This window comes from Colossoma macropomum, unplaced genomic scaffold (assembly GCF_904425465.1).
Source record: "Colossoma macropomum unplaced genomic scaffold, Colossoma_macropomum, whole genome shotgun sequence".
Lineage (NCBI taxonomy): Eukaryota > Metazoa > Chordata > Actinopteri > Characiformes > Serrasalmidae > Colossoma > Colossoma macropomum.
The window spans coordinates 43,874,942-43,886,192 of record NW_023494789.1 but is presented as its reverse complement, the minus strand read 5'-3'; the positions used below and the strand labels follow the sequence as shown (position 1 = coordinate 43,886,192).

Genomic DNA, 11,251 nt, shown 5'->3' with positions numbered 1-11,251 from the left:
AATGAATTGCAAATATGAATTAATATACCTACAGATTAAGTAACTCACCTCAAACGACTGGCTGTTGAAAGCATTAAACCGAAAAGAATTTAAATGCAGCTAAGAACGCTTCTCTCCGGACCAGCATCGGCAGTGAATCGATCTATACATCACAAAGAACCACCACACAAATCCACAAATCCGCCAAAAGGATGTGACTGTTACGTGGATCCAGATTGGAGTCGCTTGCTATTAAAGAGGTGTGTGAATTAGCTCATGTAACGGGTTTTGCAATTTTTAATATTATATTGCTAGAACCTTATGTGAAGGTGTGAGCTAACCCGGATTTATTTGAAGTCTACAGACCAGGGCAAGAGAGAGAAACACTCGCACCAAGGATGCTTCAGAAAAGGGAATTTATTGGCTAAATATCAAACTACTTTTGGACTACATTCAATGATAAACAATAGAAAATAAAACCAGAAAACAAAACAAAACAAAGTGATAGTAATGAAAGACAAAATAGCTCGAGTAAGTTAGAGTGATTCACGGCTAAATGGTATGAGGCAGTGTGGTTTGGGGAGTCGCTTGGGAGAGCCTCTAGAGAATTAACCTAAGCCTGGACGGGAAGAACTATATGGCTGGATGTACCTATAAAAGTTCTCTTATTAAATAAATTGGCGTCAGGGCCCTGACTGCAAATTGATGGTTCCAGCTTACGTGGGAGTCGGGGGCTGACTTCAGGCGGGGTCGTTTAGGACAGACTCGATCGAAGGCTGGAGCTCACGCGGTGGTTCCTCTCCTCGCTGGCCGTGGATGCTGCATCTCCGTGCGGGCAAGCGCCTTCCCGTCAGGGATTGGGCGGAGGCGTCTCGTGGCCGTCTGACGGTGGAGCTTGGGCGGCCTTTCGAGGGTCGATCTGTCCGAACCGCTCCCACTCCGCTGGCGAGGTTCAGGTTGCAATCAGGGTTCTGAGGCTGGTGGTACCAATTTAACTAACTACCTCTCTTTAGCAGAATCGAAAGTTATGGATATATCCTCCCGGGCCAGACAAGAAATATCCACCTTCCTTCTCTGAGGGTGGTTCAAACTTAAGGTGTGTAGGCGAACAAAGGTTTCAGATCTGATAATTTAGCGTCCTAATACTTCTGACCTGTCTTTCTGACCTAGGCCGGCACAAACTTAAAAACTTGTTGCGAACGCAGGAACTCTCTGAATTTGCGGTGCACTCTGGTTTTGTTCAGCTGGAGGCCCTTCCCTTCAGGGGTGGAACCCAGGTGTTGATAGGTTCTCTCACCTAACGGATAATTAGCTATTCCTAATTCTTGGTCCTGATTGGTGGGGGTTTCTCTGTCCTACCAGGGAACTCCCTCCTTTGTTCCTTCTAGGTTTAAAAGTTTAATTCGATTGAACAAAACAGTTTTCAGATCAATTAGGTTACTAAAATCCATAACCTACAAACCTAACATTTAGGTATCCACGTGCAGTTTCTACCCACATTATCTGAGAACAACTATGGCAAAGGCAGAAACAATCTCATAGATAATCCTTGGGTGTCTTTTCATTGCAGGAACTTTCAACACAGTAAAATCATTACTTCAAATGACAATTAAGTAAATATCAAATCAAATCAAATCAGATTTATTGTCACATCACAAGAGTACAGGGACACAGGTGAGTGAAAAACTTGAGTGCGAGTTCCACAAATTATGCAGAGAACAGTATTTACACATAGATAAACAAAACTATAGATAGGATAGAAGAATAGATAAAACCAATTTAACTAAAATATATACATATAATCTTATTTTCAAATCAAAAGCGGGAGCTCGCAACACGGCAGCCATACTCGGCGCCATCTTGAATCATATAGAAGGCTAAATAAAATAAGTGACAAGGACTGACAAAGAAAGGATGAATACACTTTAAGTAACTGAGTATACAAATACAAGCATCATCACTCGTGAAATTAGATAAAGTTGATAGTCGAGCATGCATATCAATGAGTTTTCCTGGGATCCTTTGTGAGTAACCGTCCTTAGGTGGTGGCGTGGTAATCCTCGTTTTCACCCCTTGGGGGTGCTGTGGGTCCATGCTTGAGATCCCTAGGGAATTTAGAAAGTTGGAATTTTGCCGTCCAAAGTCGTACAAATTCCGTTTTGGTATGTCTAGTTTAGTTAAAAAGAGTTCTAATGAATGGTTCTAGTTTGGAGGGGACAAACACCTTAGAAATGTGCTTTCTGTTACTTAAGAAAAATTTGTCCACAGGATTTTGGAGAGCCGTGCAGCTGCATTCCAGTGAAGGATCCTGTTTTTCTCCAGGTCAAAGGAGAGAGAGGGGTGCTGCTCCTTGATTCAGCCGTAAATCGACTGATTTTGGGAGTTGGGGGTGATAAGTGACAGATTTACACCTCCAGCTCCAGACTCGCTGGAGCCAAAACGCTTTTAGCTTTTGGTTGTTGATGAGTTTAAGTAAACGTTCAACTTGAGGTCATGTTTCGGCCAGTGTTCGTTTCAGCCAGTGTCCGCTACACTCAGATGATGTCCGATGCCGTAATATGCTCTGGCCCCATCCCAGTTCAATGTGGCGCCGAAATCTACAGCAGGTTATGGTCACTGAACTGCTGGTTGTCCAAGTGGTGCTCAGAAAACAATGTGGGATTTGTAGATAATTTGTCTTTTGAGGACAAGCCTGGTCTTTTGAGTCGGGACGGTATCCACCCCTCACGGGAGGGTGCTGCTCTCATTTCATGTAGCATAGCTCGTAGTCTCTCAGATAGCCGTTAATGTAGGACAGTCAGTCGCTGACAAACTAGGGCCAAGGCCATGAAGCAGACAAACAGGCTAAACTGACTGTCTGCGAGCTGCCTTGAGACGACCACTTATACCAGTTTGCAGTGAATGCACTTTTGGCCTAAAACTAGGACTGCTTAACATAAGATCTCTTTGCATTTAAAGCCGTTGTTGTAAATGAAGCTATTATCGGTCACGATTTAGATGCTCTGTGCCTCACAGAAACATGGATTAGACCCGATGAATACTTTGGTCTAAATGAAGCCACCGCCACAGGCTACAGTTATGCGCATAGACCTCGTTTAAGCGGCTGGGGTGGAGGTATAGCAACCATCCATACAAAAAGCTTTAGGCGTAAGACAGAAAGTAGGCTACAAATTCTCTTCTTTTAAGTTCATTTTCTTAATATGAGTGATCGAGGAACAGATAAGAATTCCTTTTCACTAATTACAATCTATAGGCTGCCAAGGCCGTATTCTCAGTTGTTACAGGAATTCTCTGACTTTCTATCAAGTTTAATAACGTTTTCAAATAAAGTAATACTTGTTGGAGATTTTAATATCCACTTTGATAAACCACAAGATCCACTAAGTAAGGCATTTATATCTATCTTAGACTCTGTAGGTTTGACTCAAAATATAAAGGGGCCCATTCATTATTGCAGCCACATTTTAGACTTAATTCTGACCTTTGCTGTAAACATAGATCACTTAGCCATTCTCTCCCAGAGCACCGCAATCTCAGATCATTACCTAATCTCATATGAAATTCGCTTTAGTGGTAATGTACGTTCATCACCATGCTATCATGTTAAGCGGACTATAACTTCCTCCACAGCTGGTTGCTTTACCAGAAACCTCCCACAATGATCAGCTTTTATCAGCTGTCTCTCTCATCCTACCGAATTAGATATTATGACCAAATGCTTAGAGGATGCTTTTCAATCTACTCTAGATAATGTGGCTCCATTAAAAAGTAAAATAATAAGGCAGAAAAAGCTTGCCCCGTGGTATAATGATCATACTTGAGCCTTACAACAGACTGTCAGACAACTAGAGCGAAATTGGCACCTGACTAAACTAGAAGTATTCCAGTCCACCTGGAGGGAGAGCCTTATAGACTATATAAGAGCACTTACAGCAGCACATTCAACTTCTCTCCTCTCTCATAGAAAATAATAAGAATAGTCCTAGATTATTATTTAACACAATTTCTAAATTAACTAACAACCAAACAGTTACTGAACCACAGATGCCATTAGCCTATAGCAGCAATCATTTTCTGAATTTGGCAGAAAATTCAGAAAGCAAGTTAAACTCTACAAACTTGCTGCCTTGTAATGCCAATCTAGATCTTGAGAATATTGTAACTACTGCAGAGAGGCTGGAATTGTTTACCTTAGTTTAACAAAATAAACTAGTTAAAATGATTTTCTCCGCAAAATCTTCTACTTGTAGGTTAGATCCAATTCCTATAGGTTTACTCAAAGAAATTTTGCCAGAAAAAACCCGGGCCTATTCTGTCAATAATAACCTCCTCTCTTAGCTTTGGCTGAATCCCAAAAACTCTTAAACTAGCAGGAATTAGGTTAGCTTTCTGATTAAGAAAGCTAACCTTGTGTCACGTATTCGGCCAGCCAGCCTCAAAAGTACGATTCCCAGAATCCTCCGCCTCATCACCTGACTCCAGGAAGATCATCAGCAGCCTATCACCGCTCTAGTTCTCCTGAATATTGATCATTTTCACCTGTTTTAGATAGTATATTAGCCCGGGCTATAGTCAGGTTCAGTGCGAGGTATTGTTTTCCTAGTGAAACTACTGCGCGTTCTTTCTGGTTTTGATCTCCCGTGTTTTGACCTTGTGTTTTGACTTTGTTTCTCGTGCTCACTGATTTACGGATTTGCCCTTTTTGGTACTGTTGCCTGGTTTGCTGGATATATGGTTTTTGACTTTTGCCTGTGTATTGGACTTTGATCTGCCTAGCCCTATTTTGTTATGATCGCCTTCTGTGTATTTTTGCTGACTTAGGAACTGACCCATGCCTGTGTACTGACAACGATATCTCATTCTAAATCCCCAAGTAAAGCTTCTTCACTGTTTTACATCCGCGAGCGTCTGCTTACTGGTCGCACGTTACAGAATACCTTGCCTTAAATGCAGATGGCGGATTTAGAAGCTTTCCAGAAGGCTCTGAAGGAACAAGGACAGCTACTCGGCAGACATCAGCAAGTTCTTTCTGGGGTAACTAACTCACTAGAATCGCTAGCTCAACAGCAAGCTGAACAACACTCTCAGCTACCTCAGCTCGTAGCAAGCGTTAAAGGTTTAAGCAGCCAGTTACAGATTCTGAACGTCACTGAACCTGAAGTTAACCCCGCTGCTCAGGATCTGAACACTCTTGCTGTTTTTCCGATTAGTAAACCTGATAAGTTTGACGGTAACCCTGATAAATGCTGAGGGTTTTTACTCCAATGTTCCGTTTATTTTGATAATTCTCCCGCTAGTTTCCTTCATAGTTTCCAGGATAGCGGATAAAGCATTAGAGTGGGCTTCCGCAAGCTGGAATAGAATATACCGTCTTTCGTATGCGCAATTCTTACGTGAATTCAAAACTGTATTTGACCATCCTTATGAAGGGAGAATTAGTGGGGAATTATTAGCTCAGCTCAAACAAGGGGCTCGTTCCGTAGTAGATTACGCTTTGAAATTTTGGACTTTAGCAGCCAGTAGTGGTTGGAACGAGGCTGCATTAGTGGTTATGTTTAGACAAGGACTCAGACTCAACATCTTGAATGAATTAGCATGTAAAGATGACGACTTGTCATTAGATGAACTGGTGAATCTGGCTATTAAAATCGATCATCTGTTACAACATCGGGTTAAGAGGAAGTATGACAAGAATGTCAGACGCAGTTTCACTAGATCACGAAGTACTACGGAATCACTGGAAGCCCCGAACCCATGCAATGTGAATCAGTGCGACTAACTCCGGAAGAAAGGAGACGCAGGATGAGAGATCACCTTTGTCTGTATTGTGGGAAGTCGGGTCATCAGATCAAGGATTGTGCTGTGAGACCACAAACTAGCAAGGCGCCAACCCTTGGAAAGCACGTGGAGTTTACTCCGCGTGTTAATGTGGTGAGTGTTCCCACAAAAGGGTTGGTCTCTAAATCATTTATGCTCCCTATCAGTATATACTGTGATCCCGATTCTGTTGTTGTTTCAGCCCTTTTAGATTCCGGAGCAGAAGGGAACTCTATTCAAGCCAGGATCGTGAAGGCACTCAAAATTCCAGTGGAGGAACTTCCGAATGCCTTGAAAGTGGTAGCACTGGATGGAGGACCGGTAGGAGCTGGAACCATTTCCCCGATCACCAAGCCCCTAGTAGTCCAGACCAGTGCCCTTCATCAAGAGACATTGTCTTTTTTAGTTCTAGAGCAAACTGAATTCGAAATCATTTTAGGACTCCCGTGGCTCGAAAAACACAACCCCTTGATTTCATGGTCCAGTCACACAATTACCAAGTGGTCAGATGAGTGCTTGCAAACCTGCATCATTTCCCCCTCACTCTCTGTTCATTCCACATCCGTAGAAAGCCCCAATGAAAAAAAAGCCCAGTTCCACATTCCCCCTGCGTATCAAGGCCTCAAAGAGGTTTTCAGCAAAGTCAATGCCACCAAGTTACCCCCACATAGAACCTATGACTGTGCCATAGACTTGATTGAAAATCATACATTCCCCAAGGCCAGAGTTTATCCCTTAACCCGGGAAGAACAGAAGGCGTTAGATGTGTACATTCAAGAAGCGCTCAAACAAGGCTTTATTAGACCATCTACCTCCCCAATATCTTCTAGTTTCTTTTTCATTAAGAAGAAGGATGGAGGACTTCGGCCTTGTATAGATTATCGAGCACTCAATAACATTACGAAGCCCTATCCTTATCCACTTCCTCTCGTCCCAGTAGCCTTGGAGTAGTTAAAGGGGGCTAAAATATTCACCAAACTAGACCTCAGAAGTGCCTACAATTTAATACGTATCCGAGAGGGAAATGAGTGGAAGACAGCCTTTATGACCACTAGAGGGCACTATGAGTACCTCATGATGCCCTTCGGGCTCTCTATAGCGCCCTCTGTGTTCCAGGCATTTATTAATGAGGTACTGTGGGACATGCTAGGTCAATTTGTAATTGCTTATCTGGATGACATTTTGATTTATTCCCCAGACAAAGACACCCATGTGCTGCAGGTTTGAGCAGTGTTGGAGAGACTTCTCGAAAATAACCTGTATGTTAAAGGAGAGAAATGTGAATTCAATCTAGAGTCTGTCAACTTTTTGGGGTATGTAGTCAGTAGTCAAGGGGTTCTCATGGATGATCACAAGGTCGACGCAGTGGTTAACTGGCCAACGCCCACTTCAGTCAAAGAGCTACAACGATTCCTAGGCTTTGCTAACTTCTATCGAAGGTTTATTAGAAATTTCAGTACTAAAGCCGCACCACTCACATCTCTATTCAAGGGTGCCCCCAAGAGGATCAGATGGACTGAGCAAGCTGAGAAGGCGTTTCAAGAACTCAAGGAAGCCTTCACTTCAGCTCCCATTCTCACACACCCCGATCCTTCCAAGCCATTTGTGGTAGAAGTAGATGCCTCAGAGACAGGGGTGGGGGCAGTTTGTCACAAAGAGTTGGATCACCAGTAAAGTTGCACCCAGTCGCCTTTTTTTTCCCACAAATTGTCAGCAGCAGAAAGAAATTATGGAATTGGGGATAGAGAACCACTAGCGGTAAAGTTAGCTCTAGAGGAATGGAGACATTGGCTCGAGGGAGCTAACCATCCATTTACGGTGCTTACGGACCATAAGAATTTAGAATATCTCAGGAACGCCCGAAGACTGAATTCCAGACAAGCTAGGTGGTCACTGTTTTTGGCCCATTTTAATTTTACCATCACTTACCAATGCGCTTTCGCGTATACACCAAGAAAACAGTCACGTACTAGACCCTAATAGCCAAAAGTCCATTTTACCCCCAGACCTTATTATCTCAGCTATACGTTGGGAAATAGATGAAGCCATTGAAGCTGCTCTAACTAATGTTTCTGTGCCAAGTCAGTGCCCCCCAGGGAAGAAATATGTTCCTCTAGAATGTAGGGATCGTTTAAATACATGGGCACACTCCTCCATTGTGACTGGTCACCCGGGAGAAACACGTACCCATCAGTTGATATCAAATAGATACTGGTGGGAATCAATGAGTAAGGACATTCATTCATTCGTGCAATCATGTTCGATCTGCTCACAATGTAAAACCCCTAAGACTTTACCCGCAGGCAAGTTGATGCCCCTTTCAGTTCCTGACAGACCCTGGTCACATTTAGCAATAGATTTCATAACTGAACTTCCCGAATCCCAAGGTTTCACCACAATTCTGACTGTGGTGGATAGATTCTCCAGGGGGGTTTGTTTCATTCCGTTTCCTCACTTGCCCACGGCTTTCCAAATGGCGGAAGCCCTATTAACCATGTGTTAGGTTCTTTGGGATCCCAGAGGACATTGTCTCTGACCGAGGGCCACAATTTACCTGAGATGTGTGGTCAGCCTTTTTTGAGCAAATTGGAGTCTCTGTAAGTCTAACTTCTGGATATCATCCACAGGCTAACGGACAGTGTGAAAGGATGAATCAGGAACTTGGAAAGTTTTTAAGGATTTGCTGTCACAACAACCCCACGGACTGGTATAGATTTTTAACCTGGGCTGAAATAGCACAAAACTCTTTGATCAGTTCCTCGACAGGTTTGACCCCTTTTCAGTGTGTTTTGGGTTATCAGCCTCCTTTGGCCCCGTGGACCGGGATGGAAACAGAGGTTCCAGCGGTCGACAACTGGATGAAACGGAGTGAGCAGGTCTGGGAGGAGACGCACCGCGGGAGGGCTACGGACCTGAGGAGCAGTGTTGGGTGCCGGCCAAGGACATTCTGGACCCTGGGCTCGTGGCGGATTTTCACAGCCAGCACCCTGAGAAACCTGCTCCGCGTCCCAGGGGTCGCCTGCGTAGAGGGCTACCCGCATCCCTTCCGGCTCATCTGCAGAGACCACGTGAGAGTTCACTGGCGGTCCAGCACCTCGGCAGCTCTGGGTCGGCCCCTGTTCCGAGGGCTGGTGGGGGACGGGGTGGTCGTCCTGGTCGCCCTCATTCCAAGGCCAGCCAGGACTCTTTGGTGAGGGGTACTGTCACGTATTCGGCCAGCCAGCCTCAAAAGTACGATTCCCAGAATCCTCCGCCTCATCACCTGACTCCAGGAAGATCATCAGCAGCCTATCACCGCTCTAGTTCTCCTGAATATTGATCATTTTCACCAGTTTTAGATAGTATATTAGCCCGGGCTATAGTCAGGTTCAGTGCGAGGTATTGTTTTCCTAGTGAAACTACTGAGCGTTCTTTCTGGTTTTGATCTCCCGTGTTTTGACCTTGTGTTTTGACTTTGTTTCTCGTGCTCACTGATTTACGGATTTGCCCTTTTTGGTACTGTTGCCTGATTTGCTGGATATATGGTTTTTGACTTTTGCCTGTGTATTGGACTTTGATCTGCCTAGCCCTATTTTGTTATGATCGCCTTCTGTGTATTTTTGCTGATTTTGGAACTGACCCATGCCTGTGTACTGACAACGATATCTCATTCTAAATCCCCAAGTAAAGCTTCTTCACTGTTTTACATCTGCGAGCGTCTGCTTACTGGTCGCACGTTACACCTTGATAGTTGATTTGAACTATCAAATTATAGACCTATCTTGAATCTCCCCTTTATATCAAAGATCTTGAAAAAAGTTGTGGCAAAACAATTAAGTTCATATTTGCATAGGAATCATATACATGAAAAATTTAAGTCTGGTTTTAGGCCACATCACGGTACAGAGACAGCACTAGTGAAAATTGTAAACAATCTTTTATTATTCTCTGACCAAGGAAATGTGTTTTTGCTAGTCCTCTTTGATCTTAGTGCAGCATTTGACATGATAGACCACTCTATCTTACTAGATAGACTAGAAAACCTTGTAGGGGTAACAGGAATCACTGATCGCTATCAGTTTGTAAATGTAAACGGTGAATCATCTGTTCTTGCAATAGTAAAGTATGGTGTCCAACAAGGCTCTGTTTTAGGACCTATATTATTCACATTATATATGCTACCACTGGACAACATTATCAGTAAACAAGGCATCAATTTCCACTGCTATGCTGATGACACACAGTTATATGTATCAAGCAAACCAGATGATAAAATTCAACTTAGCAAGATTGAGGACTGTATAAAAGACATACAAGACTGGATGTTGAGTAACTTTCTCCTACTTAACTCAGATAAAACACAGGTTCTGCTTCTTGATCCAAAAGCTGCTAGAAACAATCTGTCTAATTTAACACTTAAACTTAATAGTTTCTCAGTTTTATCAGGTTCATCTGTAAAAAATGTTGGTGTCATGATAGATCCTGGTCTGTCCTTCGAGGCACATATAACCAATATTACTAGAATAGCCTTCCTGCATCTCTGCAATATTGCTAAATTAAGAAATGCGTTGTCTCTACAGGATGCAGAAAAGCTAGTTCATGCATTTATTACCTCAAGGCTTGATTACTGTAACGCCCTGCTGTCTGGATGTTCCAGCAAAAGCCTTAACAAGCTTCAGTTAGTCCAGAACACTGCAGCCAGAGTCCTCACAAGAACCAGAAAGTTTGACCATATCAGCCCAGTTTTATCAAACCTACACTGGTTGCCAGTTAAATTTCACATCGATTACAAAACTCTTTTACTGACATATAAAGCTCTAACAGACTCACCCCTCAGTACCAGAGTGAACTTCTCTCATACTATGAACCATCACGCCTACTTAGATCACAAGGTGCTGGCTTACTATTAGTACCTAGAATTAATAAAGTTACATCAGGGGTAGACCCTTCTCATACAAAGCCCCCCAGCTTTGGAATAATCTTCCAGTCAGTGTTCAGGACTCAGACACAGCCTCAGTCTTTAAGTCTATGCTAAAAACTTACTTGTTTAGTCAAGCCTTTGGTAATTAGTTTTCCCTGTTAGATAAAAGGTGCAGATCTGGGGGTTCATGGACACAGTGTATTATGGTAAACTGGGAGTGTTGGTGCTGTCGTCCCGCAGCTCTCACGCATTCACTCAAGTTTGTTGACGGTGGAGCGAAGTTGAACAGCTGTCCATCCTGTGCAGTCTGATGCTGTTGCTTCTTCTGCCTTGATCGGGTGCCCACTACTTGCCAGCCTTCTGGACCGTTCCAGCCTCCTTGACCACCATTGAGCTTCTCGTTGTACAACGCTGTGCAAACCTCACCTGCATGAACTGACCCTCCTGCTGTTGCTGCTGCATAAACTCAAACTATCTAATCAACCATTGCTCCACCTGTTTTTCCCCCATTTTGTATTCTAATATTTTATTCTAACGCTATTTGCTATCTGGGGC

The 11,251-nt window shown here is 43.4% G+C and overlaps 1 pseudogene; it reads left to right on the top strand.

Moving 5' to 3' along the window:
• Positions 1–795: 795 nt before the first annotated feature.
• On the top strand, positions 796–10,981 carry LOC118807661 (annotated as a pseudogene).
• The last annotated feature ends 270 nt before the right edge of the window (positions 10,982–11,251 follow it).